The 26,360-nt window shown below is 39.4% G+C and overlaps 1 protein-coding gene across 6 annotated transcripts in view; it reads right to left on the bottom strand.

Annotated features, from left to right (window-relative positions):
* The window catches only part of LOC138783491 (poly(rC)-binding protein 3-like), a 531,869-nt gene that overhangs the window by 343,452 nt on the left and 162,057 nt on the right, over positions 1-26,360 (bottom strand). For all 6 annotated transcript variants that reach the window (XM_069958249.1, XM_069958250.1, XM_069958253.1 and 3 more), the window contains one exon: positions 16,245-16,302. The gene's annotated coding sequence lies outside the window, so the exon portion shown is untranslated. The remainder of the gene's footprint in view (positions 1-16,244; positions 16,303-26,360) is intronic.

The raw sequence follows: 26,360 nt of genomic DNA, 5'->3' as shown, positions 1-26,360 counted from the left end.
TCTTTCTATTTATCAACGTAAGAAACTATTTTGACAGAGTTATTTTTTTCCTGACAGTGGAATCCATATTTTAAGAAGAACCTTGAGATATAATGAAATGTCAGACTAGAAAGCATTGATGGCAATTGGTGTTACTGTTGATACAGCTTATTGTCTGTAGAATAAGATTTATAACTTTATAACTAAAAGTTACAACAAAAACTTAATGGCATCTCAGGATCTGGGGAGCATAAATTTGATGTTGCTATGGCTTTTATTCCATAGCAACAGAAGTTGCATAGGGCAAGATGAATTACTAATTGCATGTTTAACAATAGTGTAACACATTAATTTAAAGTATGCAACTTTTCTTTCTAATCTATTATGTACTTTTTCAGTAGCTACTGAAACTGTATATTCCTGATGGTTAATGTATTTTACTTTGAGTGTTAAAAAATGGTTTTACAGAATATTCGGCCTTGATGACTGGTGACACAAGAGAAATAAGTGAAGAAAGGGTCTATACTGGGTGCTTAGAATAAATGTCAGTGATGAGATGAGAGACATCTCAGAGATGAGAGAAGCAAATCTGGCAAAGAAAGATTCGCTTTGAATCTGGGTGTCAATTTGTTTTGTTCTGCAAAGCGAATTCTGCCCATTTGTTAAGGAAATAAAATGGTGGACGCACATGTTAGCTGTCTGGAGCGTCACTGGGCAAAAGAAAGGGATTAACTATAATTCCTTGCTCCAGTCCAATTAGCTGCAGGCCCCTCTGTAATGTCATCACCTCCACCTCTCATTCATTTCCGGAGGTGGCCAGTTGGCTGTGTGTGGAAGAGAGAGCAGGATTGCAGCAGACAGTTAGAACAATGCAGGGAGAAACAGAACAATATAGGGACAGAGAGGATATGATAGAATAGAATAGGATTCAATGAATAGCGGACGCAGAAAACTGACAACTAACGCAGAAACTAAAAAAAAACAAACTGAAAACTGACGCAGAAACCTATAGGGATCCCAGACGGAGTGTATACTATGGGGGAGATTTATCAAACATGGTGTAAAGTGAAACTGGCTCAGTTGCCCCTAGCAACCAATCAGATTCCACTTTTCATTCCTCACAGATTCTTTGGAAAATGAAAGGTGGAATCTGATTGGTTGCTAGGGGCAACTGAGCCAGTTTCACTGTACACCAGGTTTGATAAATCTCCCCCTATGTGTATACACTCCGGCCGGGATTCTCTGCCTGCAGCTCGACGTAAGTTCTGCACCAATCAGGGTCATAGGAACAACGGCCATGATTTGTACGAAGCTTACGCAGTGTGAACATGGCCATATGCTGGAACACCACCTTACAAATTCTGCATTTGCAGAGTCTGCAAGCAGCAGGCCATAGTCGAGTTTCAGTAGCGGAACACATAGGTGTGTCACAGTAGTGCGAAACAACAACACTTGAATGAGTGGGCCACCATGCGGGTCATTGTTCTGTGTTGAGATACTTTGAGTACGCCACAAATCTGGTAAGTGCTGGAGACAAGTGTGCTCTCTAAAAGGGTATTTAGCACTGCAGGGGATGTCATCACTGACAAGTGGGTCTGCCTATTCACAGCCAATGCGGACAAACTGATATAAATAAAACTTATCAGGCGTGGATACCACATAACTTGCCACTGCCTGATAAAGGAGGATGCACAAATCTACAGTGTTGGCTACCTCTTCACCTCCAACTCCTCCTTCTTCTCCACTTGAACGTCTGTGTCCTCTTTCAATATTATTTATTTGTTTCATTTCTTTCTTTCTTTCATTTTACTTTTATGTGATTATTTTAAATACTTTCCCTACCCCATTATTGCCAGGACTATTGCCTTGTTCGTACCCCTATTTTATTTTCCTTTTCGGCCCTCTACCCCTTTCTACACCCATTTTAAAGTCATGTTTAGGCACAAAAATTTGGGCTCCCTATTCATTTCAATTGGGTTCGGGTGTAAGATCGTTCCTTAATCTAGGTTCTCAAACTTTTTTTCCCCCAAGTTCTGCCAAACCTGTCACAATTTGTGCTCTAAATTGACCCAGCACTATGCTTTGGAGTTTTGTATAAAACCCTCACAAACATACTAAGAGCCAAGGTAACAATGCCAGTTATCATCCTTTGCCCATGCACGAGTCCTTTTGATCAGAAGAATGCATGAAACTAGCTGGATATCAGATGGTTTCCCTGGCAACTGTAGCACCCAGGGTAAGCTGCTTCTTCCTGTACTGATCTTTACAGAATAGTTGGGAAACCAACCCTGTATGTACACTTTAAAATGTGTTCCATGATTGACAATACTATACAGTCTCCATTAGGTAATAAGTAAATGTATTTAAGAATGTGTACCTCGAATAAATGAAAAGTATTGTTTCAGTTTGTGCCTGCTGTGACAGGACAGCCGATGCCATACAATACCCAGCTAGCCTTATTAAGTACAGAAAGGATTGATTAATTAAGTCTGTCAGTGAGAAAAAACAAAGCATGTCATCAACGTATTAAATCCTTCCGTGGAAATGCAGAGCAGCTCCAATTAAGCGCAATCGGCAGGAAACCAATTTGCAGAAGGTCATTACAATTATTTCTAAATTTGGATAAGTTCCTTGTTAGACTCTGTACTCATCAATTGAGGGCCAAAAAGTTGCATTGTGCTTAATGTGAAAATGGAGCCCTAGTTTCCTATATGTTCATTCTAAATAAAAATGTTGATTGACATAATAAATCTCCATGTGTCTCAAGCGTCATGCTCCAGTGCAGTTAGACCTGGTATTGATATGCTTCTCTATTTGTCAAATGGAATTGAGAAATAGTTTAAAAAACTAAAAATAGCTTTCAGTACATTGACAGTTGAGATATCAATTGCTTTGTCACTCCTTGATTTGACAGATTCATTGATATTGTTTACAGTAGGAGATGGCAAAATATATTTGTTTTCTGAAGTCCCCCTGCTGTGCCATTAAGATCCTTTTAGAGCAACAAAGTTCTAATTGCATATTATTTCTTACTAGTTTCAACATCAGTGCATGCCCGAACACAAAAAAAGCTTCATTTCTGTATATATAGTAATAGAAGTGAGATGTGTGTATGTGCATATGTGTATCTGTGCATTTTTTTTATACAACTGAAAATAGCATTTACATTCTAATGATATTCCGCTTCATAAAATTCTCAGTGGGCGTCGGACTCATCTCTGGTGAGCGCGCACACGGCTTCCGACAGGGATTTCTCTGCGGCGGGACAGCGTCCGGGACCGGGGTGTCCGGCGGGCTGCACCCTGGGAGCCAAGGTGACAGGCTTCCTTTAAGACCAATACTTATTGATCAAAGCTATTCAAAAATCTTGTGACTCATCCTTTTCACATGAAGCTAAACCCATTTAACATAATCCATATTTGCTGATAAAATTAGTCACATCCCACTAAAACACAAAGAAACACTTCTGCTATCTTTAGTATCTTTACGGGAGTTTACTGAAAGGGAAACTAATAGGTCAGAATTCTGCACTGATTAATATGTCTTATTAGGTCTTTCTCTATGAGCCAGAATGGGGTGCTGTTTTAGTAGCTCCTGTACTGGCAGACTTGAGCCATCCTTCCATTGCATTGAACAGGGAAACGCCCCAGCTGGCTACAGCTTCCACCAGTAAAGGGAGCTATTTGCCAAAACTGCCAGGATCACTATAGATCTTACAGTTCCCAGTGAAGTTCCTGGTTTTATCTGACCTCTCTTCCTTTGTAACCTATCTCAAGTCACCTGGTTCATTGTCTCCTGGATGCTTTCTGGCTTTGTTTCTGGTTCATTGGTCCTTTTCCTGTCTTGCCTTTAGGGTGCTCCATATGGAAGTTGTAATACTACTTCTTGTCCTGTCCTTGTTTTTTGATTTTTAATTAATTATGCATCCAATTAATCCTGGCTCTAATCTTGAGCATTGAAAACCACGTCTGTGTCACGCTTCCTGACCACCTTTGCGTGTTGAAACCATACTCTGTGTGGTGACCATGTTCCTGTCCTGTGAACACATTACAGTTCCTGGCTGCAGTCTTGGCTTTCATGCTTCTAATTTCAGCTCCTGGCCATGCACCTGTTTCTACATGCTCCTGGTACCACCTTTCTGTCTGTTCCTCGTTCTAGCTCTTAGCCTATAAGTAGGGACTGTGATCAAGTAATAGGGTAGTTCACGCCTCCTTGTCTAAGTTATGGATAAAAGCAGGGATCCCTTCTCTGCATTCTGCAGCTCATTTTAGCAGCACAAAAAACAGTTGTGCACTTTAGTTTTAATCAGCTTATGAGAAATAGAATAGGCAGAAACAGCTCATTAACCCTTTAAGCGTTTTTGCACGTTTTTTCCCTCTTTGTGTTTAACCACTTTTTTCCTCAGCCTCTTTTTATTTTTGCATTTTTGTTTTAGCCTTCACATGTTTAAAAGGTTGTAGCGCTTGCTTTTTTTTTCAACTACAGATCCACATGAGCCCTTATTTCTTGTGACACCAATTGTACTTTGCTATGACAGACTTAATCTTTCCCTAAAATATGCTGAAAACCGAAAAAAATTATTTGTGCAGTGAAATTGAAAAGGAAAACAAAAAACAAACAAACAAAAAACACAACACGTTTTTTTCATGTCGGGGGAGGGATTCGTGTTTAAGCTGTTTGCCCTATGGTAAAACTGGCATGTTATCTATGTTCCTCAAGTCAGTACAATTACAACTAATTACAACAGCTGAAGTCAGCAGTACCTGCAAGATGAAGGCATAGAAGCTATGGACTGGCCCAGCCCGTTCCCCAGATCTGAATCCCATTGAGCACATCTGGGGCATCATGTCTTGCTCCATCCACCAATGTCACGTTGCACCACAGACTTTCCAGAAGTTGGCAGAAGCTTTAATACAGGTCTGGCAGGTGATCCCTCAGGAGACCATCCGCAACCTCATCAGGAGCATGCCCAAGTGTTGTAGGGAGGTCATACAGGCACATGGAGGCCACACACAATACTGAGCCTCATTTTAACTTGTAAGGACATTACATCAAAGTTGGATCAACCTGGAGTGTGTTTTTTTAATTTAAATTTTGTGTGTAACTCCAAATCCAGGCCTACATTGGTTAATAAATTTGATTTCCATTGATGATTTTTGTGTGATTTTGTTGTACAGAACAAAGTATTCAATGAGAATATTTTATTCATTCATATCTAGGATATGTTATTTGAGCATTGTTATTTGAGTATTTTTTGAGAAGTGTAAATGCAAAAGAAACAATCCAAATCATTTAAAAAAAAAAAAAAAACATCTTTTTTCTTGCTTTTATAATTTTTTGTAGATTTTAAAGACTGGCTAATAAGCTTAACACAATCAAAAGTCCTGCTCAATATTCTGCAAATTAAATAGGTAGACCCTAGGGTCACTTTTAATGAAATTAAGGACAATACCTAGATTGGAAACAATTATTGAAAGTGCTCAGTCTGTAATAGGTTATTTGAAAGTCAAAGTGTATGGAAACAGCAAGTTTGTTGGCCACCAACACACCATACTAATCATAAGGTTGTAATTTCTTGCCGTTTAATTAACTTAAACCTAATTAATTGCTTCCAATTTTCGACTGCCTTGATGGGATGAGCAATAGCTTGTTGATTACAGCAATTGCATTTTCCACCCGCATTGGATAAAGAAAATGCAGAACCTACAGTATATGCCAGTATACATGAGGAAGTAGCATATATAAGTACAGAAGTAAACTGGGAATAAATTTAACACAACCATTTTGTAAGTTCTCCTCTTAAAACTATGCTTAAATGACATGATTTAAAGGAGAAGTCTGGCGAAAATTTTTATTAAAGTATTGTATTGCCCCCAAGAGTTAAACAAATCACCAATATACACTTATTACGGGAAATGCTTATAAAGTGCTTTTTCCCTGCACTTACTACTGCATCAAGGCTTCACTTCCTGGATAACATGGTGATGTCACAACCTGACTCACAGAGCTGTGCAGGCTGTGACTGCTGGAGAGGATGATGGCAGGGGGACGCTCAGTGTCCCTCCAGTACCCTGCATCCCTCAGTGTCCCCCTGCCACCATCCTCTCCAGCAGCCACAGCCCGCACAGCTCTGTGAGTCGTGACATAACCATTTTATGTAGGAAGTGAAGCCTTGATGCAGTAGTAAGTGCATATTGGTAATTTGTATAACTTTTGGGGGTTAATACTATACTTTAATAAAAATTTTCGCCAGACTTCTCCTTTAACCCCCTCGTAATGCAACAATTTAGGGTCTTAATGACCAAGCTTATTTTTCAAAATCTGACCTGTCTCAGTTTATGAAGTTACAGCTTTGGGCTGGGTTCACACTACGTATATTTCAGTCAGTATTGTGGTCCTCATATTGCAACCAAAACCAGGAGTGGATTAAAAACACAGAAAGGATCTGTTCACACAATGGTGAAATTGAGTGGATGGCCGCCATATAACAGTAAATAACTGCCATTATTTCAATACAACAGCCGTTGTTTTAAAATAACAGCAAATATTTGCCATTAAATGACGGCCATCCACTCAATTTCAACATTGTGTGAACAGAGCCTTTCTGTGTTTTTAATCCACTCCTGCTTTTGGTTGCAATATGAGTGCAGTGTCCCAGAACACGCTGTCTGTTTCTCACTGTCAGTTTATTTTTGCTTCTACAGCCATGCCTGTTCTGGAAACTATTTGCACTGGAACTGTGACTATACAGTCCCTATTACTCTCAGGTTCCTGTATATTGTACATGTGTTTAACTCTGTGCAGTGGTATGCAAAGGCTGAGGATCACGTGACCATGCCCTGTAACCATGGTTCCTCCAATGGCCGTCGAGCTTTGGCCAGGGGTTACCATGTAACTTCCTCTTGCCAGAGAGTCTGCTCCCTGCTCCCAAGCAAGGAGGTTGTGTTCCTGTGTGTCCCTCTTCACCTTCAGAAGAGTGGACTCGGTGCTCTGCTGTACAGATCCTGGCTGCTCAAGTGCCTGGAGTATCTCCTCCTCATCTGGGTGACGTTCCTGTTATTCCTCTGCTCAACAAGTCAAGATATTCACAGCAAGTATTCTAAACCACCCAGCATCTCTATTTACTACTACTATCTACTATCTACTACTCCCATCATCCGGCACGTTTCACCTCAGCCTATGCAGCACCACCTTTGCTCTGTCTATATAAGTCTGCTATATACCCGGTTGCATCCGGAAAAGACTGTTGCTACCAGTTACCTCAGTTACAATAAAAGTGTAACCACCGCTGTTACTGAACCCTGGCATTGGTGTCCGTTTACTGGTGCCCTGACTAGGAACAGCAAAGAATCGCATGCCCAGTAGTATACCGCAGTACCTGCAGACCGGTCCCTCAGCTGTGCCACCCTCAGGCCCTGTACTGTGACAATCCTATACCCTGCAGCTGCCCCGGTTCCTGCCCGCTCACAACATCTGCACTGCGAAGTGACCCACATACGGGTCAGGGCATCGCATGAGGACCACAATACTGACTGAAATATACGTAGTGTGAACCCAGCCTTGTGATGCAAGCAAAAAAGACAAATTTGGTCAGCTCCCCAACAACACCATTCACACTAGGCAGGAGGACGTTGCTATGACTGAAATTGCAAACACACAAAAACACAAAAAAATGCAACAGCTCACTGCAAATAGCAAAATACAGACCCAAGCTCTGTGATGCTTTTACATATGCTAAAAATTCTGAGTTTTTCTTTCCATTTATTTCATTTATTTCTGTGATTCTTCAACCTATGCTAGAACCTATGCTAGAACCTGTGATTCTTCAACCTATGCTAGAGTTTTTTGTTTTATTTCTTTGGTTCTTTTTTTTAATATTAAACTTATGCCATTCAGTGTGTAGTAAAAATAATATAATTACAGCAATACTATCTTATCTTTTGCATGATGGAGCTGGTTTAGGGCTAATTTGAGGGAAGATGCACTGTGCGGTATAAATAATGATATAGTTTTATAGGTCGTTATGGACATCGCATTACCAAAAATGTTTTTTATTTAGTCTTTTTATGTTTTATGTAACAGTTTGTTCTGTATGGGAAATTCGATGTAATTTTATTATTTGTGGGGGAAAGGGGAGGTTATTTTATTATGTTTTTTGCACTGTTTTTTTTTTTTTTACTTTTACACTAGTGTACATACATTAACCACTGATCTTCTGATCACCGTTACAATACACAGCACTACTACTGTAGTGCAGTGTATTGTATGTGTCAAGCATTATGCTGACAGACAGTCTACACAAACATGCCTCTTCAGAAGGTTCCCAGAATTGTCATGAAAATGATCAGAAGCCAAGACCACATCACCCCGCTTTGGATCTGTAAGTATAACACCCTGACATGATCTGACAGCAGAATGTAACAAGTTAAACTACCCGGAGAGGTAAATTACTGCCCCAGGTAGTTACAGCAGGAGATACATACAGACAGCAGATCCCCCACGATTCCAGTGCAGGAGCATGGAAAACACTTATTCTGATCCCAACGTAAAAAGATGATGGGATTAGAATAAAGTTTTATTTATTTATTTGTTTATTTATTTATACATGAAAAAACTTTACTTCCTGTGGTGTTAGGATAGAAAAAAGGTAAAGAAAAATAGGTAAAAATACAATCGTAGTGTCAGGTCTGGCGGTCAGAGCATCCGTGCCATCAGTCCTGTCTCTGACACTGCAAGTGATTTGGGTGCTCGCTCGCGTTCTCAATCATTAGCTGCACGCCGGAGAACGTGAGCATTTATTCATTGCCATGTTGTTCTGACCTGGTCACACCAGGGTTAATTGTTTCTGGAGTTCTCCTGCTCTCACCTGTGGGGGTGGGGAGTCCAGCCTGCATTTAAGCTCTGCAAACTGGCTGCTGGCTGCCAGTGTTTGTTATCCCTGCACTAGCTAGTTTGGCGATTTGATCTCTACAGTTCTGACCTTGCTCTGTGTTCTGACCATCTCTTTGCCTGACCCCTTTGTACCTTGCTACCGGTTGGTTTTGATTTTGGCTTGTTTTTGACCTGTCTTAGCTTTCTGATTTGGTCCTGACGCAGGGCGTAGGGCTCACGTTCCTCTGTAGTCTGTTTATCCCAGCCCTGACACATAGGTTATACATGCTATAACTTCTGGAAACATTATGGATTTACTACACTTGATCTTGGCTTTTTTTTTTACTTTATAGCAAATAAACCCCAGATATAAAAACAAAACAATGGTTAATAACTTATCCTTGATTCATTTAAAATAATGATTTAGGCTATGTTCACACAACGTCAAAAATAGAGAAAGGTGGCCGAGCTGGAAGCTGAGCAGTGATTGGTTGCTGTGGGCAGTTTACACCTGTGTATATTTTACACCTTTTAATAAATTTGCCCCCTTGTGTTTAAAATGTCATAGTGCTTGCATTATTTACCCTACAGACCCACGTGAGCCCTTATTTTTTGCAAAACCCTACATAAAATATGCTGCAAAACCGGGGAAAAATTATTTGCGCAATAAAATTGGTCCTTGGTCAGGGCCGTATTTACCACTAGGCACCCGTGGTCCGGTGCCTAGGGCAGCACCTTGCAGGGTGGCAGCACCACGGAGCAGTGGGAGAAAAATACTTTTTATTTATTTTTATTTTTTTTTAGTCTCCCACCTCCTGGTCAGACTTGCCAGTAAATCTGGTGACTTTTTGAGGGGGGTGGGGGAGGTATGTTCAGGTCTGCTATGGCTGTGAAGCCTGGAGCTATTACCTACCAATCTACCAATCCTGTGGTGAGAATTGCATCAGACAACATACAGATGGCTCTAATGATTGATTCAATGTGAAAATTTATGTTAGAAGCAGTTAAAAACCATGAAAATGTGATTCAATGTTTCTACAAGTAAAGAAATTCATGTGGCCAAAACCACGCTCCCCCATGCTGGGGCATCTTCAGGTTTTGTGCCTAGGGCAGCAGCAGCTGTTAATACGGCCCTGTCCTTGTTAGGCCTGTACATTTTACTTTTGTATCCTTCCAATTTTTTTTTTATTTAGTTTTTACCCAGTCAACTAGGAACAAATAACATCTCTATGCTCGGTTTTCATGTTGATCCTTTCCACTGTTTTACTAGACAACTCACTTGAAGGACCCATGATTTCTTCAATTACCCAAGGCCCACAGTTTGGTAAGATCTGTAAGCACTTTCCTTTTTTGGGCTGGGTTCACACACTGTAAAATGAAAGAAGAAAAAACGGACGTAAAATAGGTATAGAAAGGGGACGTCTTTATTTCAGAGAATTTGATCTATTGAAGTCTATAAAAGAAAAATCAGTGCTCACATTGTATATAAAAATGGCCATAATAATAGGCTGGAAATTAGGTCTTTTTTTTTTTTTTAATACAGAATGTGCACTGATGGACACTTGCCTAAAAAGTACATAAATGAATTTAAAAAACAGCCCCTTTTTAATAACTATTTTAAGGCCATCTATTTAGTTTTCATTTTATAGTGTGTGTGTGGTGTCTTAACAGCAACATATTTCACATTTTCAGATTTATGCTAGTATTTGTTTTACAAATGCAGGGTTAGTTCAGATTTATTTCCAACACCTTGAATGATTCCATATTATTTTCCTCTACTTGGTCTGGAAAAATAATTAAAATCATGAAATTCAATTTGTTTGAGGTATGGTAAAAAAAGATGTGTTAATATCCTCTGTTAATAAGTCTGGTGATTCCATAAATGTTGCCAGGGTTCATAAACACTGCAGGGGAGATTCATAGGCACCAGCTGTAAAATAAATTAATATGACCAAAGTTTTAAAGTTTACCTGTCGTTTGGAAAAACTTTTGACATGTCATAGAGACATGTCAAAAGTTTTGATTGGTACAAATCTGAGTGTTCAGACCCGTACCAGTCACTAAAACAAGACGGGAGGAGACCTAAGCATGGTCCTCTCCTGACTTTGTGTCACATGATTAGTTGGGCTCCTAATGTAAGCTCGACTCTTTCACTCACACAGAGTGGGGAGCTGACCATGCTGCAGTGGGGTCTTCTCCCCACTAGTTCCCATGATCGGTTTGGTTCTGAACACTCAACAGGGAAATGCTTGGGAAGACAGAAGATTTGATAATGTTACACCAGATTAAGGACTGTATAAATTATACTCACAATCTTTAAATTAAACACTGAAAAATTTGAGGTCATCCATTACATTGCATGGGGTACCAAAATTATCTAAGTTACCCACACTATGTTTGTGAAAACTGTACACCCATCGGATTTCTGTAATCCCTAAATGATTTGATTACCATATCAGCTCAGGAAAATTCTATAATAAGTCCACTCTTTCCTAAAATAGGGACAGCTCCTCTTGCCATGTAGGGGGGAAACTTAAACCAGGGGGTTCCTAGTTAACAGGCACAGCCAACCAGTGTAGGGACAGTAGACGGTTGACCACTTCTCTTTCACTCCTCTATTGGGGTCACTCACAACCCTATTGCATTGAATTGATACCATTGATGTAGTGATGATTTTATATTTTAAGAGACTTGATTGAAAACGAAATTTTAACTACAGTGTATACATAATAATAATTTTTTGGGGGGTAATTTCTTGTCTGGTTATGATAATTGCAAGGATTGTCAGAATCAGGATTTTCAACTACAGTGATGTATCCTCCCAACAATAGCTGTTCAGAGGGGAAAAGCTGACAGTTAAAGGGGGGGGGGGGATTTACAGACTAGGACTCAACACTTTAAAGAGTAACTGCCATGTTTTTTTTTTATTGCAGAAATCAGTAGTGTAAGCGATTTTAAGAAACTCTGTAATAGGTTTCATCAGCCAAAAAAGCCTCCTTCTGTACTCAAGAAGCAATCTCCCAGCCTCCCCCCCCCTGACTTCTTATCTGTGCATTATCAGGCAAACACGTCTTCATTGCAGAGAGGCCAGTGAAGACGGGCTCTGCTCTCTCCATTGTAAGCCTATGAAGGGGGGAGGGGCTGAGGGAGATGAGGGAGCAGGAAGAGGTGACATGAAGGTCAGCTGTTTGTAGACTCTCTGTGCACCTAAACAGCAGGATTCAGGGGTCAGAAAGGTCAGTGCTTATCTATGAACTTACTGAGAGAAGATTGCAGGGTGTTGTGCTGCGCAGAAATCCTCCGTGCTCAGTCACTCCTAACAGCCCCTCCCCTCTCCATAGCCACATAATGGACACAGAAATCCTGCTTCATCTGATGTGAGGGGGGAGGCTGGGAGATTGCTTTTTCAGTACAGAAGGAAACTCTTTTAGTACATAAAACCTATTACAGAGTTACTTAAAATCACTTGTACTGTTGATATTTAATCTTTTCAGAAAAATGACCCTGAAATGACAGTTACGCTTTAAAGTTCATCTGGATTTACTAGGACCCAGCAGTTCTTGCAGATATGCAGCACTTTCTATGGAATACTCGTTTAAGAGTCTCCATTGACACATTGCCACCTAAAAAAATTTAAATATGCAAAAAAGGGTTCCTTGGAGCCTCAGTTACTAGCCTCAAAACACCCTAATATGTAGCCCCTTGGTTGCAAGTATTGGGACACAGATGGGGAAATACCCTTTTTTTTTTTTTGCATATTCAAATTTTTTAGGGGGCAATGTATAAATGGAGACTCTTTAAAGAGTGCTCTATTGATTTTTTTTCTGGCTCAGAAAGGATATATGGCTATTACCGTGTTTTGAGACTTGTACTGTAAATGAGACTCCATGGACCCGTTTCTTTTCTTTTTTTTTTTTGCATATTCACCTTGTAATATAATCATCAAAATGGAAGCAGGAAATGTTAGGAAACTGGAAATGTATAGCTTATAAGCGCCTCATATACAGTTTATATACAATAATAAGCTGTTACTGCCTTTAGTGAGTCCATTTGTTATTGACAGCTCTCTTGTAACTTTCCTGGAGCATTTTATATGGACCAGTCTCAAATGGAGCTCTGCAGGTGGTTAGTTACAGAACAGAAGACAAGAACAAGCACAAAAGCACAATAAACATGAACTATTTAAGCAAAACAGAGGACTCTACTCTTATCTCCCATTCTCTCTCTATATATGTATATCCCTGTGTATATGTATGTATTTATTATTTATTTTTCACTGTTGTAGAATAAAAATTATTAAAGGACCGGTGAGTATTGAGTAAGTGGACCCATAAGACTTGTTAAACAACACATTGTAGAATAAAAAAAAAATCCATCTTGACTGCACACCACCAGTCTGCCATAGAATAAATGTCCTAATATGCATTTACAACATACTTAATAGTTAAAACACCAGAAATGTAAAATATATTACATTAAACACACTGCCTAACCTAACTATACAATGATTTTATAAATGCTAAAATGCATTTTACTGACCCTTCAAGGCTAAATATAGTTACATAATTTTGTTATATGCCAGTAAATAAAAATAACTGTTACACATAGAAGATTGTATTTTACAATTCCTTTCAGACAAAAGATTTGACTTTGATAAAGAGCTGCATATAAATGAAGCATGCTGTCAAAATAATATAGTGTAAATGCATTTCTAAACTGCTAAAAGCATAGCTAAGATTCTTTATAATGTATTTCCCAAACAGTATTCAGAAAATCTTTCATTTTGAGCACCTCTCTACTTCTCTACCTCAGCTCTATATGCCAGACAGACTCTGTCAAATGAAATTAAAGTCACCCACAGATTGGTTTATTGAGTGACAGAGAAGACCTCTCTGGGGGAAGCTGGAGCACTGCAGGTCTTCACACTGCCAAAACACATATACTAATTATTTCTACACTGGTTGACATTGCCAGCAGACCCGTTCTAGTTTTATATGGCATCACTGGATTTAATTCTTTTAAGAAATTATTTTCTACCAGTGTGGAACAGTGAATCAGTAACACATGCTTGCAGGTTAACACAGAATTTAGCATTGTTGTAGCGCTGCTTCGTGACTTTAATTTGTAACTGTGACTTTTCAACAGCTTTATGACTTCAAGAATCGAAGGAAAGAACCCTTAAGCAGTTTTCAGTCAAACATTGGGGATGCGTGCATTGCTCACATGACATTATGAGCAATTAAATATGTTATAGAGAGCTGAAGCAGACGCTAAGGAGGGCTACCAAAATAACAAAAGAAATGGGGGGGCTGCAGTATCCAGATAGATTATCACAATTGTGATAAACATTATTAATAATCTGGAACCAATATAATATGAAGCGTTTCAAAATTCAGAGGATACATGTACCGATTAAATGAGACATGCAAATTACAACAGTGTCCCAACTAACAACATGTACTGAGCTTGCCCAGAAGTAGTTTTTTGTTATACAAATGGCATATGGGGTTCTTTGGTTATGTTACAAGAATTGGGGGGAAGCATCCAGGGGACAAGACAACACTAAATGCTACTAAACACAGAGAATCCACTGGGCTGAATATATTGATAGGCTACTGGAACAGTAACATCAGAGTCGTGTTACCAGCTGCTGCTGCCCTGGGCAATAAGTCTGAGATGCCCCATCTTCACTTACCAATTAGCTGATTTTCTAGTTTCTGAACATCATACTGATAACTGATAAGTCTTAGGCCACATTCCCACGCTTAATGTACGTCACCGCATGCAGCCGAAACCAGACCCTCATGCGGTAACCAATAGGCGTATCGCCAATAATCCTGGTAACAGCACATGACTACTGGGAAAGAAATGGGAGTGTGGTTTCAGCCACATGCATTTCTCTGCATGTAGAAACATTGTCTGAATCACGTTTTTAACTGCTTAAAACATAAACAAGTTTCCACATTGAATCAATGATTAAAGCAGTCTGCATATGGTCTAAAGGGACTCTCACCAAAAGATCGGTACGCCAGACCTGACCGACACCACCATACTAAACTGACCAACACCGCCATACTGTGATACTGTGACTGGATAACACCACCATACCTGACTAATACCCCCCCCCCCGACTAATACCCCCCCTCAGAGGTGCTTAATGATAAATATGACCCTGGGTAACGTGGAACTTAGGCTCAGGAAAGCCTTTTTTTTTTTTTTACTATAAAATAAAAGCATTTTCTGGAAATATGAAATATGCCATGTGTCTCCTGGCCCTAACAGCTATTTATCAGCTTCTTTATTTGTCAGCAGTTTGGAACGTGAATTGAAGCTGGCATATTCCCTTTACCTGTCATGTATATTTTTTTCATCTCATCAGTAATTATACCTCATCCTTTACCATTTTCCCATATGCCAGTGGGTTGGTACCAGTTCAATCAACCAGGGATCTGGAATAAGTCCTATGTTGTTACATAGGTTAGAATGCTCTGGTTCCTCACCTCTTTATAGTTACTTAATATACCCTCCCATTCCCAAGATATGTGGGTTTAGAGTTTGACAACTCACCTAAATTATATATTTTTTTACATACAAATCCACTTCTGTATAGTGGAAGCAGTAAGGAGCGACGTGGCCCCTCTGCTGCCACTTATGTATGTCAAGAACTGCAGGGTTTAGAACCTAATACCCTGCTCTGTTTCAGCAATGCCGAACAGCACTATACAGAGCAGGGTCAGGCCCCCCTCCAATAAATGTATGTAAGGGGGAAGTACACTGCGTTCACTCATGCTCAGTCTAGTTGCTGAGCCTCCTAATCTGTCTCATTAGTACTGGCAGCTGTTTTTTACTTTACATGCAAGTGAGGGGGATTGTGGGAAAGTGTCTGCACTGCTGCATGGCCACAGTTCAGAGAGCAAACCAGGGAGTGAATGGAAGAGAAAAGCAGTGCAGTGATGTACAGTAAGTTACTGTACTAAAACAGCACATTTGCACTCCTTTACACATATGTACTGTATGCTATACACATGTGATTTTACCTTCTTTGCTCCATGACTCTACCCCTTTGATTTTTACCCTTTCCTGACCCATAATGTACAGGGGTTGGGTGAGAGAGTGCTCACATCAAATATTGTGGGTACCAGCTACCATCTGCGGATAATTAAAAACATCAGAAAGTGTGCCTGTCATTGCCTGTATTTCTTCTGTAAAAGCATCTGGATGCATAATTTTACTTTTCACTGGAGGAGATTTAAGAAACTATTGAATATAACTAATACACATGTAACTATATGGCATTATGATGAAGAAATAGTACAGGGAAAGCACAGTAGCTGGAGAGAATACGTAATAACATTTACAAGAATAACAGCTTAAGATCAGACACAGGTACTTACCTTATGATAGTATCTTGTGGTGATTTAATGCTAATTCTGGAGTGATAATCAATCCAACCTGGAAAATAAACAGATACTAATAAAACAATTCCTGCTCAATGATCATAGCTGCAATCAGGACTCACAATTCAGTTGAAAAATAATGTTAATACATTGATATTTTCTAATGTAACCACTATATTTTACTAGCATAATATCAATCATACAAATAATCTCCAGAAAAGGAGGTAAAACAAGTATTGTTGGGTCAGATAAAATATTTGGTCCCAGTCACACATATGCACACTGCACATCTATTTTTAATAAGTATCAAAATAAAAGTTACATTTTAGGGGTGGGATTTTGCTTAAAGGGGTTGTCCAGCGAAAATCTTTTTCTTTCAAATCAACTAGTGTCAGAAAGTTATATCAATTTGTAATTGTAATTGTTACTTCTATTAGAAAAATCTGAAGTCTTCCCATACTTATTAGCTGCTGTATGTCATGCAGGGAATGTTTTCATTTCCAGTCTGACACAGTGCTCTCTGCTGACATCTCTGGCCAAGACAGGAACTCTCTAGAGAAGGAGAGTCTTTCTATGGGACTGTCCTCCTGTTGGGAAAACCTCTCCTGTTCTTGTGTTGAAATAATAATAGATTGAATCATTTTGATTGGGTGAACACAGCAGATATGGCACCCTGCATTATTGAAAATTTACAAATGTTTTACACTTTGTTAAAACTCTATTCAATATTATTGTACTGTACGTTGTTACCAAATTTTTAATGGGAATCCTGAAAAGGAAATTTACCAAGAAATAAGTGATGGCTTATCTCACTCATTGGCCAGCTTCACACTAAATCCATATTATGTCTACAGTCTGTAATAAGGCTCTATTGCTAACCTATCAGTCTTATCAAGTCTTTTCAATGTCCTGTCTAAAAGACACCCCATCATTATTTCTGTATAAAATACAGGTCCAATAATAATATTTGATATTAGATTTTAAATACTTCTGTATTAAAGATCTACAGTATAGTACAGATGTATTTCTCTACACTCATACGAAGCCATCTGTAAGATAAGTTCACTTTATAGCCTTATGTTTTATAAGCCATATTTTCCTGAGCATATTGAAAAACTGTTAGTGTGCCTATAAACACAGCTAAAATATTTTTTTTAAAAAAGTGGGTATGGCGTTTCATATTTTCTAATTTCCTATGGTCCATAATTGTAGAAACGACTTCCATCCTTATAAAACAATGAACAATATTTGGCCTCAAATGGGCAGAAAAAGAAGTTGTGGGAAAAATGGCAAGAGGGAATCTAGTCTAAGACACCTAAAATCCAGTTACCTACACCTGCTGTTGCAGTTCAGTTTTATCATAAAATGTTAAAATAAATATTTCATATATTACCCATGTTTTATTCAAAACAACTCCAGTGGTAAAATAAAATGACCATTTGCCATTTTAATATATATTTTATTAATAAGCAAACACCACTCATATCAATAGTGAGCAAAGCTTTTAATGTGAACATAAATCTAAGCTTAATAAACCTTTAAGGAGATGATTGCTAAATAACAGCCTTCTGCATTCAAGCTTAACTGCCTTCAATTATATTGTTTATAATTATGCCATTGTACCATGTAATGTGTGTCCAACAGTCTTTAAGCATTTTATTACTATAATCCACATGTAAATCAACTTTTCTGATTGAGAACCAAGCTCTTCAGTGGTGCCAAGATATCCATAACATAGAATTTCTTAATTTATGTATATCACTATGTACCTTTGCTATAATTGTAGTTTTTCATTATACAGTACTTTAAGAAATGCAAAGCGTTGACACATGTAAGACATATACAGCATGGTTTTGTAGGAGTATTGTAGGAGAATTGTTTTTTCACAGCAGTGGGGTTAGCAGAAGGCTTGGCAGAAAAGGGGGTAGTGGGTTTCGGAATGTTATACGTCCTGATACTAACTGACCATCAATCGTCAAGGCTACATTCACACAATAGTGATGGTGTTGGTGGTGGTGGCGGTATTGCGGATTTAAAGGTACAGCAGATAGAAAACTAAACATCCAGAAACTCATTGACCACAAATGACCTTGTGCTTTAAAGAGAGGTTTACACAATAATTGTTCTGCAGCTGACTTTTTGGACGGACGTCAAAAAGAGGGCCACAAGATAAACATTATGTGACATAGCCTTAAAGTTTTTTAAGGTATTTTTTGTATTTACAGCATTTCATATAGTAACTAATAATGCAATTTCACATACATGTACGTCTAATTGCATCACTTTAAGGAAACCCCACATGCATGTATGTAAATGAGTTAAAAATTATGATGCAAAATTGCACAGCAGCAGTTAAGTTCACCAACTAGTGACAGGTCCCAGCAACCAGCCAGGGGCCAATCACCAGTTAGTGTACCTGTTCTTTGCTCCTTTTACTGTACCTGATTGTCGCCCCTGCTACAATATATGAATTTTGAAACATTTGCTGCTTAACTTCTAAGCCCTACAGCATCCTAAAAGTAAAAGGACCATTACAAAATAATGCCAAAATTATGCCCACTTTTTGTTTCAAAATATTTTTCTCGTACTCCCCCCCCCCCCCCCCCCCCCCCCAAAAGCTAGGAATGTCTTATCATCAGGTGTGTCTGACAATGCAAAAAATACAGTATTATCGATGAGGAAACTACATATAAAAATTCTATAGTAATTAATATTTCCAATTTTGCATATATGCCATATGTAATGTTAAATGTAATGGTATAATAAAAGAAACACACTGTTATGGAAATCAGGTGACAGGTAACAATTTAATAATTATTGTGCTTTGTAGCAAGAGCTGAGACACTTTTTTATTAGTGGTCTGGACAATCCACATCCTGTTATCTCATGGCAGTTGACTGACAGGTGCATCAAACTACCTATGCATTCGTGCATGGAGAAAAAAACCTGAAAGAAGACACCAAGTCATCCTTGTCATTATACAAGGAGACAGTTGTCAGATGGACTCTTGTGGAGAAGATACACATAAGATGCTTACATTTTGGTGATAACTGACATACTTTCCACTGTGTTAGAAATAAAAGGACGCTAGCAGTAAACAAACCCTCAAACACTCAAAAAAGAGCTGCCAAAGTGCTATAAAAACACAGGGGGAAATTTATCAAACATGGCGTAAAGTGAAACTGGCTAAGTTGCGTCTAGCAACCAATCAGATTCCACCTTTTTTATTCCTTACAGACTCTTTGGAAGATAAAAGGTGGAATCTGATTAGTTGCTAGGGGCAACTGAGCCAGTACCATGTTTGATAAATCTCCCTCTTACACTATATATTCCTAACATCAATACTAATTTTTAATGTTCACAATACTAATCTAATAATCTTTGGAAAGTATATATTTGAGTTAAACAAACCCAACATACTGTACATTGGAATATACAAACTTTTACTGCTTTCTAGTCTTGAGCGAGCACAAAAATGCTTTAGTACTCTTTACTCGAGTTGAGAATTTTTTTGTGCTCAAGTGCTCGAGTTGAGTAATGAACCCTATTAAAGTAAATGGGAGACATTTAGCGCCCCCTGCTTGGCAGAGGGGAAGATGTCTGGTTCACCTAAACACCTCAGAAAATTACGGAAACAGCATGGAGATCCTGCCACCTCTCCCTTTCTCATAGACAACACAGGAACACTCGGCCGTGATGGTCTTGTGTGCTTGTGTGTGTGTGTGTGGGGGGGCAACAGATGGCGGGTGCAGCCGTAAGTTATTGAAGGTGGTATAGTGGTATAATGGTACTGATATAGTCTATGTCAGACAGCTGTTTTTTGTGTCACAGGGGGATTACTAGTCCTGGTACAGCCGATCAAGCAGCAGGTCCATAAGCTTAGGCAGGTGGGCGTTTATAATAGTTTATATTAGTGTAAAATACAGTAGTTTATTAATATGTTATGGTTAGTAGTCCTTAAAAATTTGGGGGGAAATATTGAAGATATAGATTGTATAGGTTGTTAGTGGGGAGGAATGAGTGTAGGGATGGACCAGTTGTACCCTTATCTTATGGTGTGGTTAGTAATGTTTTGTTAATTTTTATTTTTTTGGTCAATTAAGAAATGGTATGTTTGTTTGTGTATTTAGTCATTAATTTTTATTTTTTTTAAATAAAAGAAATACACACTGCTACACTGTTGTTCAGTTGTGCCACTGCCTTGGGGTATCCCTCGAGTGCCTGTGTCTTCCTGAACACCAGTCTGTTGACCAGCTGACACTGTACTCCTCCCCTTTTGCCTCTGGAACGAGCTGTGGATGGGACCTGACACTAGCTGGCTCTCCATCCTCTCATGATGATGATGACATCTGGGGACTGATATTTTACATAGGTTCTGCTACATCATCATTGTAGTCTGGGACAAGGTTATCCTCTCCTAAGCTTCCTTCTTCCAGTGGCTTATGGTGAAATCCTGTATTTTTGTCATACTGTAGGCTGAACCTCCTTGCTCTCCTAACTGCATTGTGTCCTAAAAACTCCTGGAGTCTCAATGCTGCCTTCCAATCCCTGACTGTCTTGACATTCCTCCAAAAAACCTCAGAGTACAATGGCTGAGAGTCTGGGGGGAGTGCTAAGCATGACAGAAGCTCTCTCGCTGATGGTTCTTCACAGCCGACTTGCAAAACACGACAGGAGATGAAGCAGAGAATACGTCCTACTCTTAACACAGATTGGTGTTAGCACGGTTTTGTTAGGACCCTTCTGATGAGTGCTGGCTCTGAGATTTACTACTGACTGCCATGGAGCTGGAACTTTGACGGATCTTTTCCACAATTCCAGCTTGGCTAGTATTTACCTTACCACTGGGTCTTAATAAGAGCTGCAAACTTAGTCCAAGGCCGGATGGCCACTACCACGACTCCATGTTTCATCACTTTTACACCCTTTACTGCTTTTTTTTAACAATAAGGCTATGTTCACACTACGTATTAGACCGGCCGTTCAGTGACCCCGGTCGGGTCACGGAACGGTCGGTCTCTGGCCGGATCATCTCGGATGGTACTCAAGTACCGCCGGATGATTCTTCTGGCCGCAGAGCTCTGATGCGGGCGCATCAGCGCGCGCCCGCATCAGAGCTTCCCATAGCCCACAGTGAAGCAAGCTGCCGGAGCCGCTTGCTTCACTGTGTGAACTGACAGGTCTTTCTGTGAATTCCGGCCTCAGAAAACTGACATGTCAGTTGTTTGCGGCGGCGTATGGGATCCCGGCCGGAGCGCACACGATGTGTGTACGCTCTGGCCGGGATCCTATAGAACAACAGGCATTGTTCCACCGCGGTAAAAGTACGGCCGGTGTTGCCATCAGCAACAACGGCCGTACTTTTACGTAGTGTGAACATAGCCTTAAACTTCAAATTAAATTGCAATTGAATTTCTAAAAATTAAATATCAAATTGAAATAGAATTAAAAAATTAAAATTGAATAGAAATCTAATTTGACAATTAAAGTTAAACTCTGAATTGAATGGAAAAAAAATAAAATTAAACTTGTCCCAGACAATCCAGTTGTCCCTATTTTCCACTCGCTCCCAAAGATTCACAAGGACCGGTTCCCGCCGCCTATGCGTCCTATCGTTGCGGGAACGGTTCCTTAAATGAACGTTTGGGAGAGTGAATAGCACAGTTATGCTCAGCCAATCGCGGCTGAGCAGCTGATGACGCGGCAGAGGGCGGCCAGCACGAGGGACGACCGGCCACCCGAAGATTACATCATTGTCGCAAGATGGCGGATGGGGGTCGACACGCGTCAGGTGAGTATAGAGCACTACACTTCCGGGGGTGGCGTTGGTGGAGGGAAACATGGGGAAGGGGGCTATTCACTAACATATAACTTATATAATATTATATAATATATTAGTTATATAACTTTGTAATGTGTGTTATTTAGTGAATAATTGTTTAGCGCCGCACTACCCCTTTAAGAGAACACATTTATGGAGCAACCCACAATAATGTCAGAAATGCTTCTAATGTTTCAAAACATTTTTCTTCCATTCCTGCAGGTGTTGTGTCTGCACTAAGTATCACTAGCATAGAAAGAGTGTCCTGCCCCGACCGTGGAGGAGATAGAAGACAAAAATTACTCAATCGGGAGGGGAATTGGATACTTATGCTAGTTACATCTTTTCCAAATGGCTTAAATCATAGAATGGATCTTTTACTAAACTATTAGGTACTTGTATTTATGTGTATTTTATACTAGTTTTGTATCAGTGTTTATCTATGTGAAGCATAAATTAGCCAGCAGGTGAGAGTGGGAGGGGAGGTTCCCATTCTCACATAAATTCCCTGCTTGGGCTCATACACACTATCTATGATTAAGGGCCGGTAAGGCCAGAAACGTCTCAGACTGTGTGTCCTGTATGCATTTTCATGGACTTTTATGGACTTTTGTGATTACTTTTTATCAAGATTATCAAAAAACGAAAATAATTTTTTTTTTTACCAGCAAGTGCCGACTCCTACAAGTTCCTTCATTAAACATAAATTACTCTGACCTAAGTTGACTGGAGAAAGGTTGCCATAAAAGGGGAGATGAAAGGGTGCTTAAAGGGGGATTGGAATGTGGAAAAATGTTTTATTAGGAATCTTTCCGATTTCATGCCGCTGATACACCAATGTCCACTGCTGTTTGAATTACTGACTGGCTTATTGACATTTTTTTTTAATTGTCATTTTGCAATTTTTTACTCTGTTACAACATCTGTTGCAAAAATCATTACCCTGTAACTGGCTGTTTTACCCCCTTGCCGCAATATGACGCTTGGGAAACATAATGCAGTGCAGGTAGTGCCTGCAACATGACGTTTCCCAAACGTCATGCTTTCCCTGCCTCCATCCGCTGTTCCTAACGGTGATCGGGCAGCAGGAGGAGGCTGTGTCACACAGCCTCTGTCTGGAGGGGAGTCGCACTCCGTCCTGTGCAGTTAACCCCACGGGGATCTGCTCCCTCCAACCCATAGCAACCCAGACCATGCCCACTGCGTCTGGTATATAATGATCAGGCCCCTGAACTGAGGCAGGGGTCTGATCATTTAAATGAGCTGTCAGCTGTAAAGATAGATAGTGCATTACAGCACAGACCATGTGCTGTTATGCATTATATACATGACAAAGTTACAGTAAAAAAACACCACACATACATCAAATAAATAAGTAAAATAAATAAATTAATTAAATAAATAAATATTAATAAATATACACATTCCTCATCCCCATTTATAAATGATCCCCTATAAATAAAATACACATATTTGGTATCACCGCGTCCGTGATAACCTGTCTATTAACTCATTTAATTAATTATCCCATCTGATTAACACAGCAAAAAAATAAATACAAAACTAACCAAAATGACATTTTTTTGTTAATCCCACCCCCCAAAAATATAGAAAAAAGCTATCAAAATGTCACATGTACCCAAAAGGTGAACCACTAAAAGCACCAGCTTATGCTGCAAAAAAATAAGCCCCCACATAACTCCATTGGCTAAAAAATAAAAATATTACTGTCTTTACAATATGCAAGACATAAACAGTTTTTATCAGGGTGTCACATTTCCCCTAGAGTGGTACCGATGGAAATGTCAACTTGTCTTACACAAATAATTTTGGCACCGCAAGGCGTGGTATAATGGCTAAAAAAACCTGAAATAAAAAAAAAAAAAGGCCCCAAAATTCCCCAGGTCTCTGTCATGTCTGCGGCCTGTGGTTGAGTCAGGTGACGCACTGCGGCCACATATGGAGGATTTCTAGAAACATTGGAATAAGGGAAATAGATAGTGAGTGGCATTTCTTTGTTAGTGTTTGCTGTGTTAGATGAAAAAATGGATTTAAATAAAATATCTGACTTTCTAAATTTCCCCTCCAACTTGGTTAAAATTTTGCAAAACACCTAAAGGGTTAATAAATCTATTAAATGTTACGTTGAATACTTTGAGGGGTGCAGTTTTTACAGTGGAGAGATTTATGGGAGTAACTAACATACAGGCCCCACAAATGAACTTCAGAACTGAACTGGTCTCTAATAAAATCAGAATTTGAAATTTTTCTGAAAATCTTAAAAATTCGCTTCCAAATTTTTAAAGCCCTCTAACATCCTAACAAGTAAAAGCACGTTCACCAAATGACGTCACCATAAAGTTGACATGTTGCACATGTTGCAATAATAAGTTTATGTGACATGAAGAAATGTAAATTTTGCATTTTTTGGGCAAATGTTTTTTGTTTGTTTGTTTTGGTTGAGTGTATCAACCAAAGTATACCACAAACATAAGAAGGAATATGTCACTAAAAAACAATCTCAGAATTACTGTGATAATTAAAAGCATAACATAAGTTATAACTACATAAAGAGAGACAGGTCAGATTTGAAAAATAGGCCCTAGGCATTAAGGCCAGAACAGGCTGCAATTTGCTTGTAATTTGCTAATTAGCGCAAATCCAACCCAAAATTTGCAAACCTCGGGAAACGACTTTTCATCTACTTTGCTTATCTCTAATATTAATATGTCCATGTGCTTATCATAACCAATATAGTAAACTTATGCCCTCTATCAATTTAAAAAGTTATAGTTGAAGAAATGCAAGAAGCCAACAAGAAAAAAATTCTCTAGGTCATTAAGGCCAAAATGGCAAACAACTTAACAATCTGTTTAACAATGTCAGAATCATGTTACTGTGTCACATTTTGTTTGGTTAAACTTAATATTTTATCATTAGAGAAAAAGAAAATGACACTTGTGTGACTGCGGGGGTCACGATCGTTGAAACGGACCGCCAGAGGTCTCTCACCTGCCTCCGTGTGGTCCGATCGGCGATCTGCTGCACTAAGCCTGTACAGGCAGGCTCAATGAGCAGATCGCCGATAACACTGATCAATGCTATTCCTATGGACAATATTAAATTGAACAACCCTATGGGAGCCTGCCCTGGAAACTTCCTTAATCCCTTTTAGAATTCTTACCCACTGATCGTTACTCAACTCTCCAAACTCCATTCCCCATTTCCTCCTCCCCTTCTCACCTATTTCATAGTCCGACATGAAGTGTAGATATAGGGTTTTAACCTCATTTTTAAATATTGTCCCATTTCTAAGTTTTCCTATTATTGGGCCCGGTTCGCATATATTGCCCTGGGATCTTTTTAGGTTCCCACGAACTATCGCTGTATACCTCGCATAATCGTACCAGTGTTTCTCCTCTAGTTTATATTCCCTTCTAAGAGTGGTCCAATCTTTAATATCATTACCTAACATTACATCTTTCACTGTTCTTATTCCTGCTTCTACAAAGGCCTTCACTGTTCCCATACCACTTCTCCCACCAAACCCCTCGTGCAGCCACAAAGGGGAAAAGTCCAATATTCCATTTCTTTTTTCCTCTATCTTTAGTTTTTTCCAAACCCTAATTAGGGACCTTACCATTACCCATCTACTCCATTCACCCCGCTCCAAGTGGCCGCTTTCTAAAATCTGGAAAACATCCCATACTCCCTCTCCCAATTTTTCACACAGAAATCTACCCAAATTGTCTTGTTTCCATCTAGCCAACCAAAAACATTCCGAAGCTAACAAATATTTATCTACGTTGGGAACCCCCAACCCTCCTCTTGCAACTGGCACACATAAATCTTCTATTTTCATCCGCACCCTTTTTCTTCCCCATATCAGTGCGTTCCATGCCACTTTAATTCTTTTAAGATACTTTTTCCCTACCCCAACTGGTGTGGCACTGAATAGGTAAAGAAGTTTGGGCAGAAGTATTGTTTTTATTAATGTAATTCTGTCTATCCTGGAGACTCTCAGTCTGCACCAAACAGAGACCTTCCTCTCTATATTATTTACCACATCCTTGGTATTCAGGTCATCAAACCCCCGTAAATCCCTGGACACCTGAATGCCCAAATATGTAAAACTTTTCCCTTTTTCTAAATTATACAGTGGAGGAAAGGATAAGTCCAATTCCTGATCAAGAGACATAAGGGTAGATTTTCCCCAATTTATTAGTAGCCCAGAGTAAACCCCCAGTTCTTGAACCAGGGACATAACCCGAGGTACCCCCTTTTTAGGGTCC

Source organism: Dendropsophus ebraccatus, chromosome 2 (genome assembly GCF_027789765.1).
Source record: "Dendropsophus ebraccatus isolate aDenEbr1 chromosome 2, aDenEbr1.pat, whole genome shotgun sequence".
NCBI lineage: Eukaryota > Metazoa > Chordata > Amphibia > Anura > Hylidae > Dendropsophus > Dendropsophus ebraccatus.
Note: the sequence above shows the minus strand (reverse complement) of the source record. Positions and strands in the feature narration are given on the sequence as shown.